At 41.9% G+C, this 14880-nt stretch overlaps 1 long non-coding RNA gene across 1 annotated transcript; it reads right to left on the reverse strand.

The window, feature by feature from the left end:
- Positions 1-7274: 7274 nt before the first annotated feature.
- LOC123776476 (uncharacterized) lies at positions 7275-12482 on the reverse strand. The gene is made up of 3 exons (XR_015722909.1): positions 12253-12482; positions 11531-11767; positions 7275-8571 (listed from the first exon to the last, which is right to left on the reverse strand). It is a non-coding gene; the product is annotated as an uncharacterized LOC123776476 (long non-coding RNA).
- Positions 12483-14880: the final 2398 nt, after the last annotated feature.

The following is a 14880-nucleotide window of genomic DNA, read 5'->3' on the forward strand; positions in this document are numbered from 1 at the left end:
TACAGGAGATATTCAACACTTCGTTATAAAATAGGCTTTGTGTTAGATGATTTGGCCCAACTGTAGGGTAATGTGGGTGTTCTGAGCACGTTTAAGCTGAGCCAGGCTAAGCTATCATGTTCGGTAGGTTATGTGTCCTAAATGCATTTTTGACATGATATTTTCAGCATATCGTGGGTTTACCCACGTGAGCTGAGGACGTTCTGTAATGTGAACGGAAGTTACACTGGACGCAAAGTGAGAGGCCACAGACTTCTCTGGTCAATGGAATTAATGTTGTTACAGATTGGGTTCCCAGGGAAGCAGGCTCTGAGACAGAGTGGCAAGATGTTCATTAAAAAATCTCCATGAGGTCAATACCTTTGCAGGGAGGGACAGGAAGCAGGATGGGACAGAGGGAAAAGTTGAGCTGCCATGTGAAACCAGCAACGGGCTCAGCCAACCTCCCCTGGAGGCACAGGAGCCAGCATGGCCCTACTGAATTACTGCCCCTAGACGCCGGACCTTTACATAGCCCCCTGAACTGGTCATTGGATGTGGTGCATCCTGGCAAGTGGCATGACCTTGGGAAAGGCAGCTCAGCAGCCCAGGCAGACCTAGGCAGTCCTGGAGAGGGCTGGCTATGAATAACCCTCAGAACTGGTCCTCCCTTGAAGGCAGATCTGGTAGTCTAGTACAAGTAGGTAGTCACCTACTCCCTCACTGTTTTTCTGTCCTTTCCAGATGAGGAGGGAAAGCCCCAGGATAAGTGAGATGCTCATATTATGCCTTGTTGTTTGTTGTCCTGGTGGTGGCAGTGCTCACAGTCTTGAGGCAGAATAGCACCTTGGCTAAGAGTGGAGGCCCTTCGGTCACACTGCCTGCATTAGAACCATCCCTGCAGGATAACTTCAGACAAGATGCCCAGCCTCTCTGTGCCTATGTCTTCATCTAAAAATGGGAATAGGAGGGGCGCCTGGGTGGCACAGCGGTTAAGCGTCTGCCTTCGGCTCATGGCGTGATTCCGGCGTTATGGGATCGAGCCCCACATCAGGCTTCTCCGCTATGAGCCTGCTTCTTCCTCTCCCACTCCCCCTGCTTGTGTTCCCTCTCTCGCTGGCTGTCTCTATCTCTGTCGAATAAATAAATAAAATCTTAAAAAAAAAAAAAAAAGGGAATAGGGGCAGGGCACCTGGCCTGCTCAGTCAGTTAAGCATCTGCCTTCAGCTCAGGTCATGATCTCAGGGTCCTGGGATTGAGTCCCGCACTGGGCTCCCTGCTCAGTGGGGAGTCTCCTTCTCCCACTACTTCCCCCTCTGCTGCTCCCCCCACTTGCATGCTCACACTCTCTCCCTCAAATAAATAAAATCCTTTAAAAAAATGGGAATAGGGGCACCTGGTTGGCTCAGTGAATAGAGCATGTGACTCTTGATCTTGGAGTTGTAAGTTCGAGGCCCACATTTGGCATAGAGCTTACTTTGAATGGATGAATGAATGAATAAATGAATGAATGATAGTACCTAGTCCATGCAGTTGTTATGAGGGCTAACTATGATAACGCTATAAAGGGCGTAGCCACACACTTCATAAGCACTCAGTGCCTCCGGCCCTCTCTTCTTTAGCCTTCCATGATTGGCTAAATTAGAATCTTATATCAGGTTACACTCACAATGACTTTTTTGGTGGGGATTGGAAACTGAGTGCTCTAAGATACAGGCTGGAGGTCAAGGCCATGAAAACATACAGTGAACACGATCTAAAGGAAGCTGGAACTTTCTTTTTAATGGTGAGGAACAATGGCCACACTCCAACATGCCTTATTCTTTCAGCCTTTCTGGCTCTGTACACACATCCTTTCCCCATCTCTCTGAAATGCCAGTTCTCCTGGCTGGCACATCCCTTCCCACACTTACCACTGTCCCTTTACCTCCTGAAAACTAGATCAAATGTGACCCTCTTTGTGAACATTCTAGGGTCAGTCAGGGCCTCCCCTCAGCTCCAATGGCTCTATACACACATCTGTTACACCCTACCAGCACCACGTCGTGATGGTTAAGTACTTCTTATCCCCAGCCATCCCCATCCTGCCTGCTTCCTTGCAGCTGGCAGACTGGACACCTGAAGAATCAGATTCAAGATGGAGCCTCATTTTTTAAATAAATAAATAAATAAATAAATAAATAAATAAATAAATAAATAAATTTATTTATGTATGTATGTAATCTCTACACCCAACGTGGGACTCGAACTCACCACCCTGAGATCAAGATCGCATGCTCTTCTGACCGAGCCAGTCAGGCACCCAACCCTCATTTGTTTTTAAATCCTAAGGGTCTAGGGCAGTATTGATGACAAAGGAGTCCACAGAGCCCTTCAGTAGAGGGGAGAGGATCAAACACCATGACCTGGAAAGAACTTGTACACCTCAGCGTTCAGTGTTTTAATGCCCCTCCTTGCTTCCTACGCTCCAGCTCCAAAGCCTTTGCAGGCATAACCTCCCTTGACTACCAGCCACCCTTCCCCTCTGTTTCCCCCCCCCCACCACCAGGCTATTAGAAATTAATTCCTACAAACAGTGTTTCATTCTATAAGGGTCTGAACACATCGTTTTCAAATCTCGTTTTTCTGTTCATCCTTGTTCCTGGCTATATTTGGTGTTTGGGTGTGGAAATGATTCTCCAGGTGACTAATGCTCCTCCAGGAAGGTGTTGATATGCTGTTTGCCATCCTCACCTTAATTAAAAGTCTTAGAAGAATTTTCCCTCATTGACCGAATGCAATAACATTACGGAATGTTAGTGTGACCTTTCTCCACTGGGGTCCAGCTGAGTGTCTACAAAACCATCTTTTCTTTCTTTATGTCCTTGCATCCAACCAACCTCATTCTCACACTTCATCAGCTTGTCGTGAAGACTGTATGTTTCCAGTTAAACTCTCTGGATCCTTGCTTTAAAGTATGATGTAAGCAATTCTGATAAAGCTAAAACTCTGACACAGTCTTTTCAGAGAGAGAAGAAATATTTATTTATCAGCCTCCTAGATCTGTTGGGTACATAGGAATGAAACCTCTTGTCTTTTTCTCATCTGAAAACACAGCCTTCTACTCTTAAAAAGTGACATTCCATTCTGATTCCTATGCAATATATATAAAATATGCACAAAATCAATTTAAGTTATATACTATCTCTATATAAGTGGTTTTGCTTTGTTGGTGGTGAACCAACACCTAGAATGTCTTTCACAACCAAAGACACTGTCCCTGAGAAGGGAAGTAGGTTGTCTGAGGTCACTCAGCTAGAATAAAGCTGCTCCTATAACGTATTTTGTATGAAGATTTTCTTTTACCATGTCTAAGGTATATGCAGTATTTTCACCATTATCTTATAGGTTTGCTGTATGAGGATTAGATGATAAATGCAAACTGAAGAAATACACATGAGAAATGTATTATCTTTTTGTTATATTCACAAATGGATGTGTACTGAGAGATTTTAAGTAACAAATTAGCACAAGAATTGAGAAAGTTGATTATGCATAAACTACATAATTTAAAATAACACCAACATTCTGGGGCACCTGGCCAGCTCAGTGTGTGGAGCATGTGACTCTTGATTTAGGGGTTGTAAGTTCAAGGCCCATGTTGGGCATACCGCCTACTAAAAAATAAAAAAAAATTTTTTTTAAGTTTTTTTAATAAAATAAATAAATAATACCGACATCCCGAAGTCATGCATTATCTCCTGGGTTTTATCCCTTCCTTCCTGTTCCTCCCTTCCAGGCTACCAACAAAGAAGCATAAGCCCACTGTACCCTGAAAGATTAAGAATCCTGTGTATTCATCAAAGAAGCAGAATTAGAAAGGAGAAGCAAAATTAGGAGCACCTTACCTGCATAAATTCATAGCTGTCAAATTCCCCAAAGTATATTGTATAAAAGGTCCGGGACACCTCAGTGGCTCAAGATGGTCAAGCGTCCAGCTCTGGATCTCAGCTCAAGTCTTGATCTCAAAGTCAGGAGTTCAGACTCCAGATTAAGCTCCATGCAAAAAAAAAAAAAAAAAGCTCTCTGAATTTCCCATAGTTACAATTAAAAACTAACATAGAATAAAAAAAAAAAATAGATCCCTACAGTCTCAGGGGCATCTGGATGACAAAACAGCTGTTCAGGAAACTTGAAGTCACCAATGATTTGAAAGTCCGCAGTGAAGAACTTGTTAGAAGTTACTCTCAGTCTACCGCAATTCTACAAATCTCTTCTGCGATATGTCCACATTCCTCTCTAAAGAAATGAATGTGAGGGACGCCTGGGTGGCTCAGTCGTTAAGCATCTGCCTTCGGCTCAGGGCCTGATCCCAGCATTCTGGGATCGAGCCCTGCATCAGGCTCCTCCAGTGGGAGCCTGCTTCTTCCTCTCCCACTCCCCCTGCTTGTGTTTGTTCCCTCTCTTGCTGGCTGTCTCTCTCTCTCAAATGAATAAATAAAATCTTTAAAAAAATAAAAGTAAAATAAAAATAAAGAAATGAACATGAAACTATTTTGAAAGACAATCAAGATTACTTGAGGCAAAGGACAAAGACCGTATGATTCCACTTACATGAGGCGCCTAGAGTAATCAAATTCACAAGGACAGAAAGTAGAATGGTGGTTGCCAGGGGCTAGAGGAGAGCGGCATTGTTCATCTTTAGTAGATACAGAGTTTCAGTTTGGGAAGATGAAAAAGTTGCAAAGATGACTGGCGGCGGTGGTTGTACAATAGGAATATGTTTAATACCATTGAAACTGACACTTAAAAATGGTAAATTTTACATTGCCACAGTAAAAAGATTACATCTTGAAATATTATAAACTAACAAAGGTCATCAAATATTTCCCAAGTTTCTGAGAGTACAATGGAGAAATGACAAAAGTAGAAAAATCTGATTTTATGTTCCATTTGGATGTAAGAAATTACTGCAACTTTAAATGGAGGCATTGTTTTCAGAAAACTGTTAAAATGCACTACTAAGGTGGGGGGATGCTGGATGGCTCAGTTGGTGGAGGACGTGGGGTCATGAGTTCAAGCCCCACACTGGGTGTAGAGATTAGTCTAAAAATTAACAAATAAATAAAAATGTACTATAAGTGCTTAAAAATGGAGAGAGGAATTTCAGCCCTTTCCATGGTCACATCAACACAGGTTTTCTTGTGTAAATGAGCTGAATACAGCTTAGGAAACTCAGAGCTCAGTTATTTATTCAACAAATATTTATTGTTGGCCAATGTGCCAAACACTGACAGATTCTGGCGGTAAGACAATACGGCCAATACACTTCTGTAGGAGTTCCTCTCTCTCATCAAAGGAAATTGACAAGTAAACCAGTAAGCAAATGATAATACGGATTGTGATAAATTCTTTAAAGGACTTAAACAGAATTATGAATGACGAGTGGGACAGAAGACATTGATGGCCCTCAATAACCCATGCTCCCAGTATCCATGCTCTTGTGAGGTCCCTTCCCACACTAGCTCTGGACTTGGCCATGTGACTTGCTTTGGCCAATGCAACAATGGTGGAGTGATGTAAGCAGAGGCTTCAAAAGCATTTGCACAAGTTTTGGGGGTTGAGGTGGGGAAAGGGGTATTTAAGATCATGTGGTCAGGGAATACAAAGACAGTGGTAGTTAAGATCTAAAGGATGTTAACTCTGAGAACAAAAATTTGAAAAGAAAAATACATTATAGGGGCGCCTGGGTGGCTCAGTCGTTAAGCCTCTGCCTTCGGCTCAGGGCATGATCTCAGAGTCCTAGGATCGAGCCCCCCATCAGGCTCCTCGGCTGGGACCCTGCTTCTTCCTCTCCCACTCCCCCTGCTTGTGTTCCCTCTCTCACTGGCTGTCTCTCTCTCTGTCAAATAAATAAATAAAACCTTAAAAAAGAGAGAGAGAGAAATGTGGATCTACATGAAAGGTGTATGTATTTATGACTTTGATAAATAATTGTCAGTCTTTCGTAGAGGCTATGCCCGTGTATTTTCCCAAGATCAATCATGAGAATATCTCTCACCAGCAGCATATATCAGCACATATGTAGATAAATAGATATAAATACAGACATAGATATAGATATGCACCTATCTTTGCCATAGGAAAAAATACCATCCCTTTGGCATGTATTTGTCTAATCATAATCAAGGATGAGGGTCCTTTCACATATACGAGAGTCATCTGTAGTTCCTCTTCTGTGACTTGTCTATTCATACCCTTTGCTTGTTTTTCTACTGGGCTGTTGTCCTTGTCATTGATTTGTAAAAGCTCTGTATAGGTTAAGGAAATTACCCCTTTGTTTGTGATTTGAGTTGAACGTATGATTTCCCAGTTTAGCAGACTGATGTAGGGTGGTCAATAGCTAGAAAGTAAACTATACCAAGACAACCGCACTTAAATGAAAAAACGTTTGTAAGCTACAGCTTGAACCATTGTAAGAAAGTAACAACGGACGTGCTGAGGAAAAAAAACTAGTACCTGCGGGCAAGAAGCACACAATGAGGGACAGAGAGAAGCAGCACGTGGGAGGAGGGGGCTGAAGAGAGGGGGCACTGCTGTCAGAGGAGAGGAAGCCCCCTCTGAGGCCAGACTGTGAACCTGAGAGACTGAATTTCAAACTGTAGGAAATTATTTAAAGCAGTAGGTGATACCACAGGTCAAAGATCGGGCTCTAAGTTCAGTCGGTAAGCTCCTGTTCACCTTCTGAACCGTTCAAGTCTTGTTCCTCTCTCTGTCTCACTGATACAAAAATGGCTACCAATGAGAGACACTTAATAAGCAAGGCTCCTAGAGCCACACTGTTTCAGATCAACTCTCAGCAATAGCACCTACTTGCGTGTGCCTTTGGGTGACTTACTTCAGCTCTCTGGGCCTCCGTTTCCTTATCTGTAAAATGGGACTAATCGTAGTACACACCCCTACAGAGTTATTATGACAGTATATGAGTTGAAAAATGTGAAGCGTTTAGAAGAGCACCTGGTACATATATGCATTCGGTTAAAGTTATTTAATGTTACTGGGGCACCTGGGTGGCTCAGTCAGTTAAACGTCTGACTGGATTTCAGCTCAAGTCATGATCCCAGGGTCGTGGGATCCAGTCCTGCCTTGGGCTCCGTGCTCAATTCAGAGTCTGCTTGTCTTTCTCCCTCTGCTCCTCCCCCACTCATGCTCTCTCTCTCTCTCAAATAAATAAATAAAAATCTTTAAAAAATAAAAATAAATTTATTTAATGTTATTTTTTTTTTAAGATTTTATTTATTTGACAGAAAGAGAGAGCACAAGCAGGGGGAATGGCAGAGGGAGAGGGAGAAGCAGACTCCCTGCTGAGCAGGGAGCCTGATGTGGGGCTCAATCCCAGGACCCTGAGATCATGACCTGAGCAGAAGGTAGATGCTTAACCGAAAGGCAGACGCTTAACCGACTGAGCCACTGAGGTGCCCCTTAATGTTAATATACACTAATACACACATATACTTAGTGTATTTCAGACAAGTAACACAGTCTCTCAGATTTTCAACCACTGTTGTGTACAATTATCCTCATTTCACAGTAGCAAAACTGAGGCTCAGGAAAGTATATAAGACCCACTTTTTTCATCACCTTTGGGTCACCTCCCAATATTAAAGAAAATAGTATCTTTACAAGGAAAGCTTGTAGAAAAAAAAATCTTACACAGGCAACCAGAAACTATCTTCAAGTATAGGAAGGGTTATCATGAGGACCAGAAATTAATGTTGTTCTGTTGCTCAGGGGGCAGAAGCACTATCAATAGGTAAAAAATCAAGGGATGCAGAATTTGGTTCAACCTTATGAAGAAGTTGCTGTTTATACTTTCCAATGTAGCTCCATTTCCCAGCTCAGTACTTGGCAACAGCTCTCAGCTCCCAATAAATATTTGTTGAATGAATGAATGAATGAATGAATGAATGAATGAATAGCTTTCCAAAATGGCACAGATGGCCTCAGAAGCACTCCATCCTGACATGTGTACGAAGAGGCTACCGTGAAGCACCTGATGGAGGGCTACAAGAAATGACTGACATACAATTATGCTGAGTCTTCAGGAAGAAGCATCATCTAGAGAATATGCAGTAAGAGAAGTTCTTCTCAGAACCACTAAGGGACTGAATTCTGGCTTTGAAAGTTTCTGTACTATAGGTGAAAGTAACTTCAAAGGGGACCCTCGTCAAATGTTTCTCATTGTTTCTGTGGGACACAGGTGTCCAGAGGCAAGACCACTCTACTGACATTTTAAACAGGTAAAATCAAGCAAAGGAAAAAGGCTGTAAGCGGCACGCCACGGCAAGAGGGCAAAAAAAAGAAGAAGGAACGGATGGTTCAAAAGAGCATGGCAACGTATGAAGTATTAATATAAATTAATGATAATTCCTACCATTTGAGGATTTATGATGTGCCAACCACTGTGAGAAACTGAAGTCTCCATGGAAAAATGAGTTATCTTCCAATTTTTGAAGGTACTGGAGCCCGAGAGGACCAAGTTCAAATTCTGACTGGAACGTTTAATCACGGTTTGACTCTAGGCAAGCTTCCCAAATCCTCTGGTCTTCAATTCTGTCACATGTAAATCAACAAAATTGGAGATAAATAATTCCACAGAGATAGAACACACTAGATGCAAAACGTCTCCCACAGGACCCGATATATTCTGGCACTGCCCCCAGTCGGTAAAATATAAGGAGCTGCCTATGATAGCTGAAACGGACCAACGGTTCAACGGCTTGCTTCATAAGCTGGGGAGTTCTCCATCTCTGGAGGTGCTTATGCAGAGGCTACCCAGCTACGTGCAAACAGCAACACTTACATAATGCTTCCGACGCGCCAGGAACTGCTGTGTGTGATTATAGATATTTATGAATTCTGCTGATCCTCCCAACCCTATGAGGTAGATACTGTTAGCCACATTTTTACAGATGAGGGAACTAAGGAGCAGCTAAGTGGTTTGTGTGACAGGATAACCACTAGAAGGTGCCAGAAATTTCAACCCAGAAGTCCTGCCCTTAACCACTTCATTAACTGCCTGTAAGCAATAGTGTGAAGGACATTTCGCTTTTAGTGGTCGCGTGCTGGAGTCCATGACCTTGACGTCCCTTGCAGCACAGAGATCCCATGGCCCCTAAAGTCTGTCTCGTGTGAACAGCTAAAGGGCTTCGACCACGACAGACAGAAGAGCTCAGTTTCACAGGAGAAGCAGTAGATGGCCGCACGAGGGGCGACCCGAGGCGCAGCGCGTCCCACGTTCCAACAGCGCCCCTCGGACAGGGGCTGCTCAGACCCACAGAACAGCTGGCAGGTCAAGGCCAGGCAGCGAAGCGAAGGCGTTTCCCGGAGCCAGACCCTAGGTGTCACCAGTGCGACAGCACCGCCACTCACCCTCCCGTCCTCTGCACTTGGGTTGCCACAGGAAATAACACTGTCAGCAGCGCGGAGCTGGGGCGCTGACGCACGGAGGGCGGAAAGGGCGTGGGTGCGAGGGCCGAGGGCCCGGCTGTTTGTGCCAGCAGCGCCCTGCTGCCCCAGCCGCGCTCCGCCCGCCGCCGCTCGCTTCCTTGCCCTGCAGCTGCTCAGAGGGGGAGCGGGGAACCCACCGCCCAGAGTTCCAACTTTGGTTTTAAAGGTTATTACCGTGGATTTAGGCTTGGGGTTTGGACTTTGAGGGGAAAGGGGAACAGAGAATGAACGGGTCATAACAGAACTTTTCTTCCTTTGTCCCCCCTGCCTTGAACTGCATTTAAAGTCTCATGCTAGCTCAGTCTGCTGGAGAAAATAATAAAGCCGTGCTGACTGACACGTGCGTATTCGTGAAGAGAATGCTTTCACACGCTCTGTCTTGTTTGACCCTCCTAACACACCTGTGCAAGAGACAGGACAAGGGTGATCATCCCCATTATACAGATGAGAACAGTGAGGCTCAAGGAGATGGTAAACTACTCAAAACGGTACCCACTTTGTCTCCAAGAGATAAAAGCATCCCTGGTTTTTAAATTAAATACTTCTGTATGATGAGCCCATGTAATCTATAAAGACTCGGCACTATTCAAACTCCTTATTCATCATCTCCCCGCCCGCCCCCCCCCCGCCCTCCATTATATTTACTGGTCACAAGAGGAAAAAAGTTACCACCCAGAGAAAGGAAGAAGTCAGTTTTAGATGAAAAGAGACTTAAAATACACACTAAGTGCAATCTATGGTCCTTGATGGGATCCTGATTTGAATGAATCAATGAAAGGCACATTTGGGATCAAATGCGAAATTTTGAATATAGACTAGGCATTAGGTAACATTAAGGAATTATTGTTAATCTTGGCAGGGATGATGATGGTATTGTACTTATAAAGAAAAACGTTCTTGTTTTTAGAGCTTCCTCATGACATCTTTAAAATATATTACTGGGACGCCCTGGTGGCTCAGTAGGTTAAGTGTCTGCCTTGGGCTCAGGTCATGATCCCAGGGTTTTGGGACTGAGTCCCACAAGGGAATCCTTGCTCATCAGGGAGCCTGCTTCTCCTTCTGCCTGCCACTCCCCCTGTTTATGCTCTCTCTCTCTGACAAATCATAAATAAAATCTAAAAAAATAAAATATGTTAGCAAAAAACTAATACATAAATGAAATATGTTAGCAAAAAATAATAATAGAGCATATGTGACAATATGCTGACAATTGTTAACTCTAGGTTATGGATATACATATAGGTGTTTATTTTACTATTCTATTTTTCTTGAGGTTTAAGTTTTTCATAGTAAGTTAAAAAAACTGCTGAGAAAAACAGTGACTCATTCTTCCTTTTACAGTTAAGCGTCTTTGTCTTTTTAATTTTTTTTGTATTTTGACATTCTCCTTGACTGCCTTTCAGTGTATAGAAAATTTGATGGGTGGGACACCTGGCTGGCTCAGTTGGAGGAGTGAGTGACTCTTGATCTCAAGGTCATAAGTTCGAGCCCCACATCAGGGGTAGAGATTACTTAAATAAATAAATAAACTTAAAAAGAAAAAGAAAATTTGGTGTGAAACATAAATGCAGGAAGAGACTTCATCTTAACATTTGACTAAAATTTTACAGCTATAATTGTCTTTGATCACACCCTGCAGATTACAAACAGGAGCCTAATACATAGAATGTGAAAAAGTTCCTCTTAAAAGAAAAGAAAATGGTGCTCTGATGGATTTTTTTTTCCCTTTTGCGTTTCATTTTGAAACCATCCAAACTTACAGGAGTTGCAAGAATGGTATAAGGACTCCTGTGGACCCTTCACCCTGATGCATCAATTGTTAACACGTTGCCATGTTTGCTCACCACTCTCTTTCTATCTACACAGTTGTATGTATTTTTTCTGGACCATTTGAAAATAAACAGCAGTCATTCCCTTTTACCCCTAAATACTTCAGCGTGTATCTCATGGGAACGGGGACTTTTTTACATAACAACACAACTAAATTCAGGAATTTTTAGCATATACAGTCCCTATTCAAACTTTGCCAACTGGCCCAACAATGTCCTTTACAGTATCTTACCCCAATCCAGAATTCAGGATCAAACCTTTGATCATGTATTGCATTTGGCTGGTGCCTCTCTTTAGTTCGTCTTAATCTAGAACAGCCGGTTAGCCTTCCTCTGTCTTTCGTGACATGAACAATGAAGAGTATAGTCCAGTTGTTGTGTATAATTTCCCTTAATTTAGGCAGAAAACCTACTAACGCTCTTTATAATTCCAAGAATTTTACCAATTCATCTCCTCTCTTCTTCAAGACCTAGAATTACATTTACAGGAGAAAAGAAAAATTGAACTGTTAAACCTTGAAAGTATATATAAAGAACTTTATTCTCCCAGAGAGGATACAGAGAGGCCTCACTGATGAATGAAATTAGTTAAATAAATTTACAACAATATCAGGTTTAAACTAGGTGAAAAGATTAACTGGTGACTGTAATAATTTAGTAATAAAACATACTACTAAGGGAATCTCTAGTGATCTCTAAAAATTTGGGTTTCTTTTATTTTAATTATTATTATTTTTTTACTTTAAAAAAGGGGCACCTGGGTGGCTCAGTTGGTTAAGTGTCTGCCTTCAGTTCAGGTCATGATCCCAGGGGACTGGGATCAAGCATCAGGCTCCCTGCTCAGCAGAGAATGTGCTTCTTCCTCCCTCTGCCTCTCCCCCTGCTCATGCTCTCTCTCTCTCTCAAGTAAATAAATAAAATCTTTAAATACATACATACACACATACATACATACCAAACAGGAGTGCCTGGCTGGCTCAGTTGGTGGAGCATGTGACTCTTGATCTCAGGGTCATGAGTTCAAGCACCAGGTTGGGCATGAAGGCTACTTTAAAAAACAAAACAAAAAACAGCAAACAAACAAAAGCCTTAAAAAATTGCATACACCTTTTTTTATCTGGGACATGTAAGGTATGTTTATACAAAAATAAGAAAATCAAACTACAGCTTAAGATATCTTCCACAATGTGGATTCTGCGATAGAAGTAACCTTAGAGATTATCCAAGCAACTGATATTTTACAGAAAAAAAAAAAAAACACCAAAACCCAGACTATATCCTACAGAAATATTCAGACAAGTGTATATGGGTATTTTTACAAGGATGTTTCCCCAATACTGTTTATAATAATGGGGGGAGGGAATGATCCCAACGTCCATCAATGGAAGGGTTTTTCTTTCATTAGGCAAATTTTTCAGAAGTTATTTTTAAAAATTTGGGGGGGAGGGTTGCCTGGCTGTCTCAGTCAGTAGAGGATGTGACGCCTGATGTCAGGGTCATGAGTTCAAGCCCCAAGTTTGGCGTGCAGCCTACTTTAAAAAATAATAAAAATAAATTTTTAGGGGCGCCTGGGTGGCACAGCGGTTAAGCGTCTGCCTTCGGCTCAGGGCGTGATCCTGGCAATCTGGGATCGAGCCCCACATCAGGCTCTTCTGCTATGAGCCTGCTTCTTCCTCTCCCACTCCCCCTGCTTGTGTTCCCTCTCTCGATGCCTGTCTCTATCTCTGTCAAATAAATAAATAAAATAAAAAAATAATAAAATAAAAAAAATAAATTTTTAAAAATAATTTTTATTATGAGGATTTTAAAAATTGTTTTTGTCAATATATGAAACTCTCTATAGCCATAAAATAATAACGCAAATGTATATTTAATAAAACACGCCCATTATATATGAAATGGCAAAGCAAACTCCAAAATATCATCTTCAGTATAATCCACCCTTTTCTAACTAAATGCATATAGGTGTGTGTGGGAACTGAAAAAAATGAAAATAAACATACCAAAATATCACTAGTGATGGATGGCCTCCAGGCAAGACTAGAATTGATTTCAATTGACTATTTTATCTTTAGTAAAGTGTGAATTTTATATCAATCATTACTTCATTAAACAGGAAAAATAAAGTTACTTTCATTCCAAGAAGAAACAAGTATCTTCTTTTCATTTCCACTTTGACCAGTGAATATTAACCATGTCCCAAAGCATGTGGAACAATGCTATGGAATCATTACTGGCTGGAGACATTATTCTTAATATCCAAGATTAGAATTGCACTAAAGGTAACATGGAAGAAAGACATACCAACAGTGTATTTGTAAGTGGCATTATGTCACTGGGATCAGAAAGCAAAAAAAGAAAGAAAGAAAGAAAGAAAGAAAGAAAGAAAGAAAGAAAGAAAGAAAGAAAGAAAGAAAGAAAGAGGGAGGGAGGAAAGAAGGAAGGAAGGAAGGAAGGAAGGAAGAAAGCAAGAAAGCAAGAAAGCAAGAAAGCAAGCAAGAAAGAAAGAAAGAAAGAAAGAAAGAAAGAAAGAAAGAAAAGGAAAAGAAAAGAAAAGAAAAGAAGAAAAAGCAGAGTATGTCTCACTCATTTGACAATGACATGCTGTGGGAAATTTTTTGGATGGATGGGTGGATGGGTGGATGGATGGGTGGATGGGTGGATGGATGGATGGATGGATGGATGGATGGATGGATGGATGGATAGATGGACTGACAGGTAGGTGAATGGATGGGTGGATGGATAGATGGGCAGATGGGTGGATGGACAGATGTGTGGATGGATGAATGGGCAGATGGATGGACGGACAGTCGGATGGATGGGTGGATGGAAAGATGGATGAACAGATGGATGGACGAACAGACTTCAATATGTGTGAATGTACATGGCATACCATTCCATAAAGAACTGGAGGCAGCTGGGAAGAGAGTTGAACAGCTAGATTGATCTAGGTTTTCATTCTTTAGTATTTATAGTCAACTTTCCCAGTGACTGTACTTTTCTCAGGTTATTACACCCTTCTAAGGAAGAGAAGGGAGAAGTTCAGCCTCTGCTACTCCTCCAATCTCTGCCCTATAAAGAGCAACAAGGAGTGGATGAAAGCATGGGGAAGAGTGATAACCACCACTATTTGATGAATTCTTAACCTCTGGAGGAGATTTCTGCATAATCCAGAAATATGTACACCCAATTCTGGCTCTATTTCCGGAGATTCTTGAGGTCCCTGAATCCCACCCATTACTTTCGTTGAGACTCACCATGTCCATGTTAAGAACTCCCAGGTTAAACTGCAGCAAGAGAGGACTGGACCTGGCAATGACAGGCAGAACAGACCATAAAAGCTTTAGAGATCAAGCCCTGGTATTTCTATTTGACATAGGGGATCTTGCTACCTTGAATGGAGCTGCAGCAAACAGGCACTTAAAATTAGAATGGAAAGGGATGGAAGTTAGTATATTTTTCTGGTTAATACTTTGAGTTAAAACAATGCCTTTCAAAACAAATAATTCACCACAGTTCCAAGTGGTGAATTAACGACAAGAGTCCATGATTCCTCGCAAAGAAAAAGAAAGACAACTGAGCA

Source organism: Ursus americanus, chromosome 34 (genome assembly GCF_024610735.1).
Source record: "Ursus americanus isolate L20-20 chromosome 34, mUrsAme1.1.p, whole genome shotgun sequence".
NCBI lineage: Eukaryota > Metazoa > Chordata > Mammalia > Carnivora > Ursidae > Ursus > Ursus americanus.